At 43.7% G+C, this 15,799-nt stretch overlaps 1 long non-coding RNA gene across 3 annotated transcripts in view; it reads right to left on the bottom strand.

Moving 5' to 3' along the window:
- The window catches only part of LOC308585170, a 58,826-nt gene that overhangs the window by 35,408 nt on the left and 7,619 nt on the right, over positions 1-15,799 (bottom strand). The window lies entirely within an intron of this gene.

Here is a 15,799-nt window from a genome sequence, read left to right as displayed (position 1 = left end):
GTTTTAAATCATATTCTACTCATCCACAGGAGTGTTCATTGTCAACTTATCTCTCTCGTGTACATGAGAAATCATGTACATTTTGAAACCAGACGCGTTTCTCCAGATATAGGCTGGTATCCAATGCCCTAGTTCCATTAGTGCAAGGACTTACCGCTACGATACAGACCTCCCCCCTCCTTCCCCAGACCACACCCAGGACCCTCTCCAAATCTGCTCTGGAGGTTTGCCCGGGGTGGGGGGGAGAGAAGACCCAGAACACATTGGAGGGGGTGCAGGGGAAGGAAATTTTCCATTGTGCAAAGGATAAACCCTTGTGCTAATCGAATAAGAGAATTAGGGCTACTTTAGATACAAGCTTTAGACGGATGGAAATTAATACAGTGTGGAACATTTTGACCGTGATGCAGCCTGTTTGCCATATACGGCTTTTTTATAATTCGCATCAAGAGCATCCTAACATTTCAGACAGACAAACTCTTTCTCTTTGGTTCTTTGGCAATGTTATCACCAGTAGGCAGAGTTCACATTTTAAAATGGAGTGGCTGTTGCAGCCAGATGGTGGGGCTGCTCTGGATTTGGAGGAAGAAATGGTGAGTGCAATCCCCTTCTGCTTCAAGGCCATGGAGAGTGTCTCAACCGCGTGCCCTTCCTTACAGAAAACATATTCAGTCCAGCATTTGGAAAGGAGTATGGAGACACCCAGACCTGGACACCCAGAACAGTTGGCACCCTTGCTTTAAATCCAGTAGATTTTTACTTGCCTTTCAGCTCATGGGAACATGAGGTTAGACTTCAGTAATCATAATGTTAACCTCATAGGAAAACAATCAGAATTTTAAATATTCCCTGCTCCGCCCTGCCAGAAATTATTAGTCCATTTTTATCCTTTTTATGTTGAAGAACCTGAGCTATTAAACTTTGCCCAGCTTTCCTGCCAAGCATATTATTTTGATTGGCTGCAGGTTTCTGTTTGCCTAAGTAATAACCAACACAGCATTGGAAGCTGCCAGCAGGACAAACATGGAAATTATACCTTCTTATTCCTTCCCTAAAAGCCAAAGAGACATTTCAGAAGCATCAGTGGTTATAACGTTGCTACTTTATCCCACAGGAGGGGAAGGGGAAACCCACTATCCTGGGCAAATTCCATAAGGGTGCTTCTCTATATAGGAAATCAAAATGCTGGAGGGTTGAAAGCTGGCCTCCCCATATTTAAAGCGGCAAGGATGCCATTGTTGCCAGCCACTTTCCTCCTCGTCAGAATGTCTTATCTCAACTATGGTTGACTACACATTAAGATTATATTTATGTGGTAGCTCTGCTGCAGTGTATTAAGTGATGCTGGGAGGCATCTGTGTTTCATTGCATGTTTATTAAGGCATGCACACCAGCTCACTCCTGGCCTCCGGAGCCAAGTGGGGCTGCACCTTGCCCCTGCCCGCCTGTGTAGGAAGGAGCCTGGCCGGCCAAAGCAGCCCTTGACAGGCAAATCCTCCCTGACCAGGCGGCCATTCAGTGAGGGGGCCGGGGACACAGCGGCAAGGCAAGGCCAGGCTTGGGGGTCCAAAGGCCCCTGGCAGCAGGTAGAGAGGGATGGAGGTTCCTGGCGGGGGGCACCTGGCTCGTGGCCCCTAAAAATTGTGCCCCCAGGCTATGGCCCTTCTGCCCCACTCCTACTACGCCCCTGCTGCAGCCCGCTCACTAAACACTTACAACCTCTCAGTGACAGCCATGAGAGTGTTCACTAATGCAGTGTTTTCTGTTGTACCTATATATCATGCTGAAAATAAACATGCTCATGGCTCTTCTGTGTCTTTCTTCTTTATCAGTCATTTGGCACTGAAGCAAGTATTCAGAAATGTAACCATGGTTCAACCAATAGAGATCTGGCCTCAACACAGGTTGTAAGATAGAATCATAGAATCATAGAGTTGGAATAGACCACAAGGGCCATCGAGTCCAACCCCCTGCCAAGCAGGAAACACCACCAGAGCACTCCTGACAGATGCGCACCCTGACTTCCCCACTCACTGCATAAGCAGAATGTGTGTGATCAGTGTATTTACTAAATCACACCAAAGGGTAAGCATTCTCAAGTCCCAATTGTCCAAGGGTCAAATATTTAATAAATACGTGCTCAAACCCATCTCTCTCTTATTTATTCAGAATGGTAAGATGCAAAAGTACTTAACATTGCCATGATATGCCCTCAAATCTTTAGTAACACACAGCCAAGGGATAATTTGGCAAACAAACTTTTTGAAGCTTAGGAAATGCAGGCTGTCTGCAATCCCAAATGCACAGGCTGAATCCTTTCTAGTCCTTTCTACAGTCATTGCTATTATAGCTTGTTGCTTTGCATGCAGAAGTTACCAGATTCAATCCTTGTATCTCCAGTGAAGAGGATTAAGTAAGATGCGGTGAAAAGACCTATGCCTGTGATCCTGCAAAGCTATTCCGTCAAAGTGAACAATATTATCAGGTATGTGGCAACTATGTATAGCATATACGATTAATTTCTATTCCACCTTTCTGCAGTAATAGTCAAGACAGCAAATAATTTTTCCTGTAAACTGCTTAGAGTTTTATTACAACCAAGAGGTATATAAATGGTCTTGAATAAAATTAAAATAAAAAACAAGTAATGCAGCAGCCGAGAGCTACTTTAGCATAGCTAGGAGACTGAGCTATGAAGCAGAATGTTTTAATTCTACCATAAATTCTGTAGATGGTCTTAGCTTTCGTCCCACCTATCTGCAATATGGATAGAATACTTTGGTGGCATCTGACTGTCTCAGACAATAGAGTGCGACTCGGGTGGTGGTGAAGTCAAATTGCTTCGTTAGCAGCATGAAAGTAACCTTCCTGGGGTGCAAGCCTGGGCAGTGTGTATAGAGGTCCTGGGCTGCCCAGATTTTGGCCTTGCTGATGGAAAGGAAAGCAGAGCAATACGTTTGGCATCAGCTTGGCTGCAGGAGTTGCTGGAAAGAGGTGTTCCAGGTGCCATCCAACTGCCTTAGGGTCTCCACTCCGGATTTGTGTAGGATTTACTCCTTAGCCTTTTCTTCTCCCAAAGATATCCTGCAAGGCAGCGAAGGTTTAGGATCAGTTTTCCTTCTGCTAGATGGGCTACCTTCCCAGGTTGCTGAACCCCAACTGCCCCTCATTTCCCACTACAGCACGTACAGAAACCACTTTATTGACCACTGGAACCACTATTGGCCTTATCCGCTCAATCCGCCAGAGCCTGTCTTTGCATGCAGTTGATGTCTCTAACTCAGTGAGGGTTTGAGACCAATCGGCTGCCCTCAACTGGTTTAAGCCAGTCAGTCGAAGCCATTCTTGGAGTGTGGACATGCTTCAAGGAGCCACAGATGAGAGCTGCGCGCAGGGTGGGGATCAAAGGTGGAGAAAATAGCCCAAAAGGAGCATGACACTACTTTTCCAAGGTTGTAAAGATTATTGAGTGTGTGTGAGAGACGACCTTTGAACACTAATGTGCTATATCAATCACTTGATACACAAGATGATGATGATTGAAAGAACTCTGTTACATCAGCATTTCAATAGTAGTCAAGATGTATTAAATCTGTCTTCGCTGTCTTTAGTGCAGAATGAAGCTCATGTTTGTATCATAATTCTCAGAAAACTCCAGCTTTTGGCAGCGTTGTATTTTTCCCCTGCCTATGTCCAGTCCTTATAATGAGAAGACATCTCATCATCCGCCCATGATACTGTGCCAAAGTCAACCTCTACCATCAACCTCTCATTTTCCCAAACACTAAAATACTTTTATACCCACACCCCAAAATGAAAAACTGTCCAGGAAAATAGTGAGCAATTTAGAAAGTATATCTTCTAAGCTCCACAAGCTTTTGCCACCAATTTACTTCCCACCCCATTCAAGTTTGGTAGTAAAAGTGGATGATGCAGCTTGATTGCAATATGTTTTATGTATGAGCAGATACTTTGCCAGCAACCAGTAATGTATGTGCCCTTGCTATCTGACAGCAGCAGAATTTAGCTGCATTTGCACTCCCACTGGAGATTTATCTCTTCGAAATCCATTGACACTGATATAATCTTCATTACTTTAAGAGACTCTAAAACGATTAGTAAGATTACCCTGGGATGAGTTGTGCATCTATCTATGGTGCCCCACGGTTATAAAATCCATCTTCAGCAAGCCATCCTGCTACTAATACAAGAAGATTTAGAGGCTATCGCCATTTGGCTGTGTCCACAGCGGAATTTCCCAGAATCCACTAGCCACCTTGCAAGCTAGGAAAAAAAGAGGTGAAGCAATCTGGCAAGAACCTCACCAGTCATGTGACTGGTAACCCAATGGAAGACAGACAAGCAGAGTCTAAATGCCTATGCATGGCCATCATTTGGTGAGTGTGGGAATATTGTGTTCTACCTCTGCGTGGTTATTTATGATAAAAGAAGCTCTTGCCACAAAGTGTTCTTTCAGCTAAGAAGAATTTAAGCAACTTTTAATCACTGCATAATCAATGGCTGCTAAACTTGATGGCTATATTCTGCCTCCACTGTCGAAGTCAGTATGCTTCTGAATGCTAGCTGCTGTTGTACTCAGCTCCTGCTTGCAAGCTTCCCACAAGCATCTAGGTAGCCACTGATGCTGAACTCCAATGCACTTTTCATTGCCACATGTCATTTCTGAGAAACATACAGATCACACTTACTAAACATGCATTTCCCATGTGAACAAACACAAAAGAGAGTGGTGTTAAATGGTTTTGTTTTTTATTCCATTGCAAAGACTAAAAGGTACCACACAGGAGACAATAAGCATTTTTGGGGGAGAGGAGGGGAGCAGAAATGCCACTATCATCTCCTTTTTTGCAAGAACCGCCTGTTAACAATCAGGGACTTATAAATGGTTTGTGACTATTTTCCATATATGTTATTGCCATACCAGCCCTCCTCTTTCCACTACAAAAGGACGGAAATTTTGATCAACCTAAAGCATACATCCGACTGAAAATCATGAAGTGTTTAGAACACCATACTGGGTCTCTCTGATTAGTTCCTGTAACAAAGAGAGCTTGGAACCATACCTGACAAGACATGAGATGACTTCCAGAGTGCTTCCCAAGACTGCATACATGGGCAAGCACACAGACTGGCCATGCATATGGCATGATTCCTGACAGACTTCTAAACTGTAATACTCCAGATTGCAGCTTTCACATCATGGGACTCATCTGGCAGCGATTCATGTGCATGGCCCATTTGCATGACATATGCTCATGTGTATCTAAGAAGCAAAACAACTGCAAGCCTTCATCTCATCTCCATTACATCAGGCTGCAACTGGGGTCAGTTGAGCCTGGATTGATGATCTTTACCATTCTGGAGTATTTGGCAAATTGCCTTTCCCTTTGCCTGTGTTCGTACTATTGGCATTGCCACAGAGGAAGTAGCACCACTACAGAATGCAGTACACCATTTCTTGAAGTCTTTGCCATTGTGAAAAGAAGGGCTGACCCTAATTTGCCTTAAAAATCCTCCTTTGAGGATTTGCTGAACATTCCCCAAATATATAAACAAACAGAAATCAAAGTTAAAATACAACTAAACCAAGTAACAACCATTCAGAACAACTGAAAGAGCAAAGTATGTACAGCTGGGAGAAAAGAAGACTAAGGTTAGACATAACAGCGCTCTTCAAATATCTGAAGGACCATCTCTTGGGTGGAAACTGAAGGGAATCATCTAAAGATTCAGAGAACCTTCCTAATGGCAAGTGTTGTTCAACAATGGAACAGACTGATCTGAGAGATAGTGGGCTCTCACGTGCTGAAGAGCCTGGGCAATGTCGGGGATGATATAGTCACAGCATCCTGCTTTGCAGATCCTGCGCTGAGCAAAGGGTTAGACTAGATGATCACCAAGATCCCTTCTAAATCGTAATGATCTTATAACAGGAAACCTCCCCAAACTGCAAATAAGCAAACATGGCCAGCAAGCCAAAAACACTGAAGTTTCTCAAGGCAAGTAAATAAAGATGTGAATTTGAATTTTCCCTTAAACTTTTATAATGACAAATGGGGAAAATGGCAAAATTCATATATTTGCAGACTGCTATTGTGTCTACCCTTTAGACGTCATGATGCCAGAACATCAGGAAAAATGTTTACATACAGATGAATTTTGCAAGGAACTTTTAATGTGTCACTTACCACCAACATCTGAAAGGACATTTAAGGAATAAATAGTCAGATATAGGGCACAGGAACTCTGGACTCTATCCAACAATGGTCCTACTCAGGCCTACTGAAATTAATGAACATGACTAAGGTCAATAGGTCTGATCAAATAAAACTGAGTTGGATAAAACCCTGCATCTCATTTGATGCACATGTTCTGCGCTGGTACCAGAGAAAATCTCTGGACCTATGGCACTATGTTAGTTTCACAACTGTTCTGTCGGGGTTTTTATTTTTTACAACATTAAATCATCTACTACAAAAGTAAGAAGCATATAGCTCAATAATGCCTTGCTAATTATTGATACAGTGTGATATAAATAAAATCCACGTCATCTGGCACCAGAAAAGTAGTATTAATACTGATTATGAGGTTTTTGAAAAGGCTAAGGGATTGCTGTGTGTTTTTCTTTATTTAATGAGGTTTCACAAGCTGCAGGCCCTCCAGGGGAGTGGGCAGTGCTAACACCTCAGCTGGCATCAGCACAAGTCTCAGCCAGCTATGATCCATGCTGGACTTGGTGGGTGAGTCAGTGGGGCTAGAGATGGCAAGTGGGACAGGGGAGGTTTGGAGAGCTTTTGTGGTTTGCTTAAAAAAATAAACCACATCTATTCCCTAAACTCCATAGCTCAGGGGGGTGCTCCTGGAGGCCAAATGAAGCCCTTAAGGCCCCTGTGTTTAGCCCTAGTTCTTGGCCCCTCTGCAAGCAACATGCCTCACCAGTTCAAGTGCTTTTGCCAGTGCCATAGGAGCATGCCGGTCAGTAATCACATAGCTCAAAGATGGAGTTAACTCTTTATAAGCAAAACCACAATCTCCACAACTTGAGGCCCAAAGTTATTTTTCTAGAAAAAGATGTGCCAGAACTCACCATGAACACCTCCCTTGGTTGTCTTAGAAGGGCAATGGCACCAACCTGAGAGGTGACGGAGCTGGGTCCAAGTGAGCTCTGGCTGAACAAAAGCCCTAATGAGCAGAGCAGCTCATTCCTGGTGGTCTTCCAAGTCATCAGAGACTGTGCCTGCATGCAGCTAACCTCTCCTCTGCCCTTTTCATGTCTCTTCTGATTCTGAGACAAAGGGGGATAGGTGCTTGATGCAGCAGGGGGGAGACATCCTTGCTTCTTCACCAACCTGATTCATCTCTGCCTCTTGACCTCCCCCCTCCTACCCTCTTGCTTTAGCTTCTGTCTCTGATTATTGCCTTCTGTCTGCCACAGACTCTCCCAGCTCATGAAGCCCTGTTACCTCATCAGCTTCCACACCTCTTCCCAGTCTTCTCCATCTTCTTCATTGTTGTCCCACCACCACTCCCTGGGCTCTGAGCCTTCTTCCCTCAGTGGTTCCCCACCAGGTTCCTCCCACTATTCCTCTGCATCCAACCAGTCCATGACAGCTAGGCTGGAATGTGTCACTGAACAGTGTGGGTGGGTGCAGAAACCAATGGCTTTGGTATGGCTGGAATGTAGCCTACTGTACAAAGGTAGGGGTCACATCCATTGCCACACCCTCTTTGTCTTTGGCTACATCCACTACAGAGGTACCCCGGGATAAGAACTTAATTCATTCTGGAGGTCCGTTCTTAACCTATAACTGTTCTTAACCTGAGGTACCACTTAAGCTAATGGGGCCTCCCACTGCCGCCATGCCGCCACCACGCGATTTCTGTTCTCATCCGGAAGCAAAGTTCTTAAACAGAGGTACTATTTCTGGGTTAGCGGAGTCTGTAACCTGAAGCGTCTGTAACCCGAGGTACCACTGTATTGGCATTTGGCCCTCATAAGGTAACAGAATGTGGTCCTGACCCTGCCACAGGCCCTTCATTGAAGCTGCAACGAGTCATTGGCTCCCCACAACAGAGATGGCTGGTGCCCGATGGGGAGGCCCTGGAAGGTGCTAGTCAATGTTAAAACTGCTTTAACCCGAGTCTCTCTCTGCCCCCTTGAGAAATGACATACTTTCACAGGATGCTTTTGTATCGTGTCCCCAGACCTCATCAAAATATTAGGCCAGCAGAATAAAGAGTTAGCCATTTCAAGCTGAATTTTGCCGATTTGGGGGCTGAAAGATACCTGAGGAAACTGGTTCATCTTCTTTCTTATGACCAGTTTCCTTTCAGGCTCTGATTTTAACCATAAACTTCTCAGTTGGTAGGTTACATACCTTCCCAGTTGATAACTTCCTGTATAAAGTTGCACTTCATAAAACTTAAGTTATGCAGGGGAGACAGTTACCAGCTGCCCACCTCAATCCTGAGGTTTCTGCCTGTGCTTTTGAAAATCAGAATCATGTTGGATATGAGGCCAACCAAGCACAATGCCTTCACAGAGCAGCAACACGCCTTTTCTTCTTCTATCTAGCCAACTATGAGCATAAGCAAATGTTCTTCCCTCACCACAAGCTATAGCAAAAACTCACTCTTTCCAACATTCTTGTGGTCTGTTTAGACTTGCAGGCAACATTTCTCATTGTTGATTAGCAATGATGATATTGTTCTTGCTATGTGCATGTTGTTTTATTAATCCTGACTGTCGGGGTTTTAGTAAAAAGTTTGGAAATTTCTTACTTTCTTTCAAAAGAGCTCCCCTGATCAAACTTGGATTTGCTAAAGGCTGCTCATGTTTTCTTCACAGTGATGGAAACAAGTCACGAAGATAATCACAGTAAGGCTATGCCATGGTTTCGATTTTCCTCTTGGCATAATGTGGATGCATGCTTTCCCAGTATTACGTTTACCTGTATTCAACACTAATACAGATTTCAAACTATACTTTATCATCTTGACACTGTAATAAAAATCCTCATTTGCAATAAGAAAATTCCTTATTTGCAAAATTTAAAGAAGGGGGGGAACCTGGATTTTGGAGAGGGTGGGGGAAGGTTGGTATAGTGATGGGTACAAGTATTAGTGGTAGCAGGTTCTACAGACCTCAGCAGAAGAGCTTATAACCACGAAGTTCACCTCTTACCTTCTGTTTCACTAGATATGCCAACATCTCCAAAACAATATGAGCGACAGAATGGTGCATGAGCTTCAATGACCCTAGGTAAAGGGACCCCTGACCGTAAGGTCCAGTCGTGAACGACTCGAGTTTTGCAGCGCTCATCTCACTTTACTGGCCGAGGGAGCTGGAGTACAGCTTCTGGGTCATGTGGCCAGCATGACTGAGCCGCTTCTGGCGAACCAGAGCAGCGCACAGAAACACCGTTTGCCGTCCCGCCAGGGCGGTACCTTTTATCTACTTGCACTTTGATGTGCTTTCGAACTGCTAGGTTGCCAGGAGCTGGGACCAAACAACGGGAGCTCACCCCGTTGCAGGGAATTGAACCGCCGACCTTCTGATCAGCAAGCCCTAGGGCTCTATGGTTTGGACCATGCCACCCGTGTCCCTTCAATGACCCTAAGTAATTACATACTGTATATACAAACAACAACAACAATAACAGCAACAACCATAGTGAATAAGAAGCAATGTATTTGTCCATCAAGCCCAATGTATTCTGGTGGTTTTAAACAACATCCAAGCATTCAGGGGAGATCTGACCCTCTTGACTTTGCCTTCCAACTTCCTTTTTAGTAATCCCCTCATTTTGGGGAAGTACAGAGTGATGCCACCTCCAGTACACCTTCCCTGTCTTTCCGTGTTTCCTATAGGGACACAGGTGGCACTGTGGTCTAAACCATTAAGCCTCAAGGGCTTGCCAATCAGAAGGCTGCCAGTTTGAATCCCTGCAATAGGATGAGCTCCCACTACTCTGTCCCAGCTCCTACCAACCTAGCAGTTTGAAAGCATGTCAGTGCAAGTAGATAAATAGGTACCACTGCGGCGGGAAGGTAAACGGTGTTTCCATGAGCTCTGATTTCTGTCACAGTGTTCTGTTGCACCAGAAGTGGTTTAGTCATGCTGGCCACATGACCCAGAAAGGTGTCTGTGGACAAACGCCGGCTCCCTCTGCCTGAAAGCAAGATGAGCGCCACAACCCCATAGTCGCCTTTCACTGGACTTAACAGTCCAGAGGTCCTTTACTTTTTTTTTACCTATAGAATTTGCATCGAGGCCGAAAGAGGGGTCTTGTCAGCCCAGGATCTCCATGCACAATGTCCAGGCTTGTGTCCCAGGGAGGTCACTTTGGTGCTGCTAACGCAAGGGTTTGACTTCACTCCTGGAGGCAAACTCCATTGTCTCTTGAGATAAACGGATGCCAGCAACTAATTTTAGTATACAAATATTTTATTTTTATTTGACTAGTAAAATACAAGCTGGTCCTCCTATATTATTCATTCATTCACTGTATTTTATTTTGTGGGCATCAGAAACTTCCTTCATACACTACTGGGTGTCGGGTGAGAGCAATCACAAGATGATTGCTACGCTGGATAATATATCAACAGAGGCCTGGTCAGGCAAAGAATTGGTGTTTCTCCAGAAAGTGACACTGTGGGTAAATAAAGCCAGGCGGTATTTATTCACTGAAAGGGTGCTAAATTGACTTCCTCCCACACTGTACCCACTGAAAGTGGCAGCACTTTGATCAAAGACAAGCCATCAGCACCAAACTCCAGAGGGAGACCAAGCAGCAGGTCAAAGCAGGGGAAGCATGAAAAATTGGAGATTGCCACGAGTGAGATTCAAGAGAACATCCGTACTGCCTTTCTTGTACTTGGCATTATAATACCGCATAGCTTTCTTTCTGTTGTTCCTGGAACCACTCAGGCATATAATGAATGGAGTCCTAGTGACTGGAAACGTTTGTCTTAAGCTGATGTTTCCATAACCTGCTTTCCTATTTGAACTTCGTAATGGATTTTTCAAGTGTTGACAGACTAGTTGCAGTGTCTCTGTGCTTCCTGGACTACTGTCCTCCCCTTTCCAACAATCCACCTGAATGTATCTGGCCATTGTGCAGGATTTTCATTGAATAATATAGACATATGCACCCATCAGGAAGGGCGCCAGCGCTGGGCATGCAACGTGACATTTCATGTGGACATAAACATGTTTGTGATATGACCGATTCCCATAACCCTTCCCTGCAGATTGTTAATAGGTAAAAGAGTAACAGCATACAACATAAAAAAATTCCTTCCAGTAGCACCTTAAAGACCAACTAAGTTAGTTCTTGGTATGAGCTTTCATGTGCATGCACACTTCTTCAGATACACTGAAACAGAAGTTGCCAGATCCTTCTATATAGTGAGAAGGTGGGGAGGGGTATTACTCAGAAGGGTGGTGGGAATGGGAGATTGGCAGATAGCTGAGATGAGCCTGTTGACGACTCTTAACGACTGCAATAGGTCTTACAGGAAAAGGTAAGGGGTGAGAAGGTGAAAAATGGCTTAGTCATGTATAATGAGATAAGAATCCAATGTCTTTGTTCAGACCAGGTCTCTCCATGGTTTTAAGTTTGGTAATGAGTTGCAATTCATACAACATACAACATATTTGGGTTTAGGCTCATATGCCTGCTTCACAGATGTGAAAGGGGGCAGAACTGCTGGATTTCCTAAAGTTCTGGCTTAGCCTTCCCTTCCCCAATGTGTGTGTGTGGGGGGGGGGAGGATTCCTGTTGAAAAAGGAAGGCAAATAAGACCTTGGGGTCTCCTCCACCAGAACTACACCCTTGCTCCCCCCCGGACACACCAATTGGCCTGTGGAAAGGAGCCTGATGAATTATGAGAGCCCGTGTGGTGTAATGGTTAGAGTGCCAGACTAGGGCCTGGGAGACCTGGGTTCTAATCCCAACTTGACCATGAAGCACACACGCCTTGGGCCAGTCCCTGCCTCTCTGCCTAACCTACCTCACAGGGGAGAACCATGCACACAACCATGCGTTCCTTGGATGAAAAGGTGGGATATAAATCAATTGGAAAATCATTATTATGGTGATTGAGATTTTTATTAATGCATCTTTGATACTTGGATCCTGAAAGGAGGTGTGTAAATCACTGTAATATGTAGTTAATTAAATGCACTTTTAAAATGACTCGTAGATTCTACAGTAGACGTGAATTTGAACCCAAATCTTCTAACACCGTGTCAAACTCTATGCACTAGGCTGCTGGGTCCCCTCTTATATTGTCATGGATATTAAGTGTGCAAATTAACTGCAGGTTAGTAAGGGAGTAAGCCCCACTGCATCTAGTGGAACCGAGTTGACATGGTTACATGGCTGTAACTGGATATTCTCTCCTACTGTGCATGTGGCAGGTTTCATTTCAATAAAAACGCCTCATTTAACCGTTTATTATGGTATGAGACAATAGCCAATATTTTATCCAACAGCAGAGTTTGCCATTTGAATGAAATTCCTCTGAGATAAAACAGAATGTTTCAGTACTAAAGGTGCTTGGGGGATTAATCACTGCTTCTACCTGTTCTCACACCCTCAGTGTCAGCTTTAACCATGGGACCCATAAAACCAGAAATCTCACTGCTAAACATTGCACCCAGAACACAATTGCACATATGCTTATTTATTTGTACTGTATATTGTAATCAAAACTTTCTTTTTTAAAATACGACTTGGTATTGTGACTAAGTGTTAGTACTGGACTAAGTTATTTTCTGAACTTGTTTTATGTGGAAAGAATGCATTTGAGCAGTGTTTTTCTAGCGATAATACGAAGAAAGAAAATACGTAAATAAAGAGACAGATACCACTGATTTATAGGCTGTATAAGTTGAATTAATAACAACAACAACAACAACAACAGGCTACCAGACAAGCCTGTAGACCCATTATTTATATACTGAAATTGTATTGAAGATTCTCCTGTACGTTCATGGCATTTTATTACATTATAAATATCTAGCTAGCATGGACATTCCTTGTTCCCAGCTGGTTGGCCAAAAGTAAAGCTCTTCCAAAGGTTAAGAACATGAATAATTTTCTTCCAAAAGGAAGATATTCCAGAGTTAGAATGTAGCCACCGAAAATGACATTGTGTAGATGCTCCCGCCATTCATATCTGACCTGTGGAAGATGCAATCAGGAGTAACCACAGAAATTACAAAGGCACAAGGGGTCTGCAGATCAGTGTGCTGGATCAATTGTTGGAAAACTTAGCGACTGGCCCTATGTGGTGATACATAACCAAAACAGTTTATCAGATTGGACAATAGAGTCCTAGCAGAAGCATCCATTGCCTAGCAGATATAGGGTCCAGTCACATAGTTGGGCATACTGTATACATGGTAGTTTCCTGCATTCCCTGGGGCTGTATCCACAATGACTTGGGTTCAGCATATATTATGTATGTTCATGGTCCAGTGAAACTGCATGGAGGAAAGTAGCATCTGATCCTGATCTATCCCAGCATGACTGCACAGTACATTTTTGGCTCCCACACTCTCACAAATTGCTACCAGGAAGCAGCAGTTTAACCAAGGCACATCAGGTCAGGCATTCCTTATTTCACACTGGCTGTGTCCCTGGCTGCTAAGGACACTCCATGTAAAGGAAGTGACAGCAAACCTCTGAACCCACCCTCAGTAACCACATGCAACTCTTTCCACTTGACCACCACCTTCTCAAGAACTTCACACATTGCAAAATAAGGGGCGGGTCTGCTGTAGTAAAAGCCAGAGGCAATTTCAGCTCCGTTGAAGTTATTGAAGACATGTGGGCATCACATTATCCAACTGACCAGAGAGACTGAAGCCAGATCAAAAACAATAATTTGAGACTTGTGAAATGAGTTTACCTATTTCTCAAGCAAATGTCCAATTTTATAGAACATATTTTCATTAAAAAATAAGAAAAGGAATGGGAAAAAGCATGCCATAGCTAATAACTTTTGAAAAACTGTAGGGACTGGCACTTTCATGCACTTGGCAAGTTTAAAAGCCAGTTTTTATTTAGTCCACTTTAAGTGTTGGAGGGTCTGTGAGTCCCAACTGTTTCACATCAGAGAAGGAAAACAACTTGAGCCCAGCCAAGACCACATTGGGGACTGCCAGCCTCTTTATGTGCCAAACATAAAAGCAACAAGTCCAGATGCTTTGATCCTCACATTTTTGGATTTAGTCCAGATTTTGGAGAAGAAAAAACAGGCATGCAAACCCTCACCCGCTCCTTATGTTAGGACAACATACATTATAACTGGAAATCAATCAATAGCGCTGTGACCTTCAAACGCAGTAAACGTTTGGAGTTGCTTTCTGAGCATGTAATCTAAATTGGGAATTGGAAGTTGGACAGAATCCTAATGCAAAAGAAAAACAGCGTATAGAGCTTCCATTTTTACATAAATCTGAAATCTCAAGGAAGAAACAGATGATTCTTAAACTTTTTTTTTTTTTAAGGAACTGAAATTGGCTTAAGGATCATATTCCAGGGAGACAGGCTGAGGAATCAATGCCGCAATCCTAAGATCCAATCTTTTACTACATTGCATTGCACTTGTGTCAGCGAAGGCTTGCCACTATAGCGCATGTGTAAAGGATGGGAGGCAAAACTAAGGGGAGAGTGAGAGAGTAAGCAAAACAACATCTACCCATTAAGTAAGAGGTAGGAGTGAGAGAGACAAAGAGGAAGGTTCAAAACTCAAGATGGTAATGGAAATTGGCATAAGAAGGAGAGGGAAAGATTGGTTGGGATCACGCAAGAGAGAAAGCAGTTGGCACAGACAGCCTGGAGGGAATGCAGTCTCACATGGTCTGTGGATTGAAGGAGGGATATTGTGTGTACTGGTATTTATCTGCCAAAATCAAGGCTACAGACCCCTAGTAGGTCTAGCATAAAGATGTAACAGGAGGTAACAGAACAGGTTTTGAATTTCATCTCCTGCCCTGAGCTGGGCCAATTTTACACATAAAACACTTATTGTTATTACACACAGCTGCCAGTCCATTCTAGTGGCATCAGTAGTGGGCAAAAGTATTGTTGTGTTATATTTGTTTAATTGTTTTCTGCAGGTATATTGGCAAGCTGTTCCTGTGTAACTTTTTGCACCCACAGGATGGCAAGATTCAGTTGGGAGCAAGTACATAACAGAGTACTGGGGCAACAGTCTGTTATGGGAGGATTCATAGCTTAGGGGTTGAGGTCTCAGGTTCAATGCCTGGCATCTCCAGTTGTAAAAAAAAAGAATCAAATTGCTGTTGATGAGAAATACCCTCTGCCTGAAGCCATGCCCACTGCCAATTAGAGTAGACAACACTGGGCTAAATGAACAAAGACCTGATAAAAGGCAGCTCCCCATACTTGACGTTCCAAAAAGCAGTCAAACAACAAAGAACGCCTATTATCTTTATGCTCTGTCCATATGTTTCTACAAGCATCTGGCTGGCTGCTGTTGAAACAGGATGATGGACAACACAGTCATTAGTCTGAGGCAACAAGGCAGTCTAACTTTTGCTGGAAGCTAGTCAACAGCTTCCCATTCCCAGTCTGGCTCTGCAATGCACAGACGGGAAGCGGCGCACAGAAATTCAGGAACATTTTCCCATGTGATATTCCTATACAACGTGCAAACATCTGTATGTGTGGACAAGTGGGTAGGAATGGACGAATCTGTCAATTTCAGTTTTCCCTCCCCCCCCATCATAGTTTCAAGTCAG

This window comes from Podarcis bocagei (genome assembly GCF_964188305.1).
Source record: "Podarcis bocagei genome assembly, chromosome: 4".
Lineage (NCBI taxonomy): Eukaryota > Metazoa > Chordata > Lepidosauria > Squamata > Lacertidae > Podarcis > Podarcis bocagei.
This window is presented reverse-complemented; position numbering and strand designations above follow the sequence as displayed.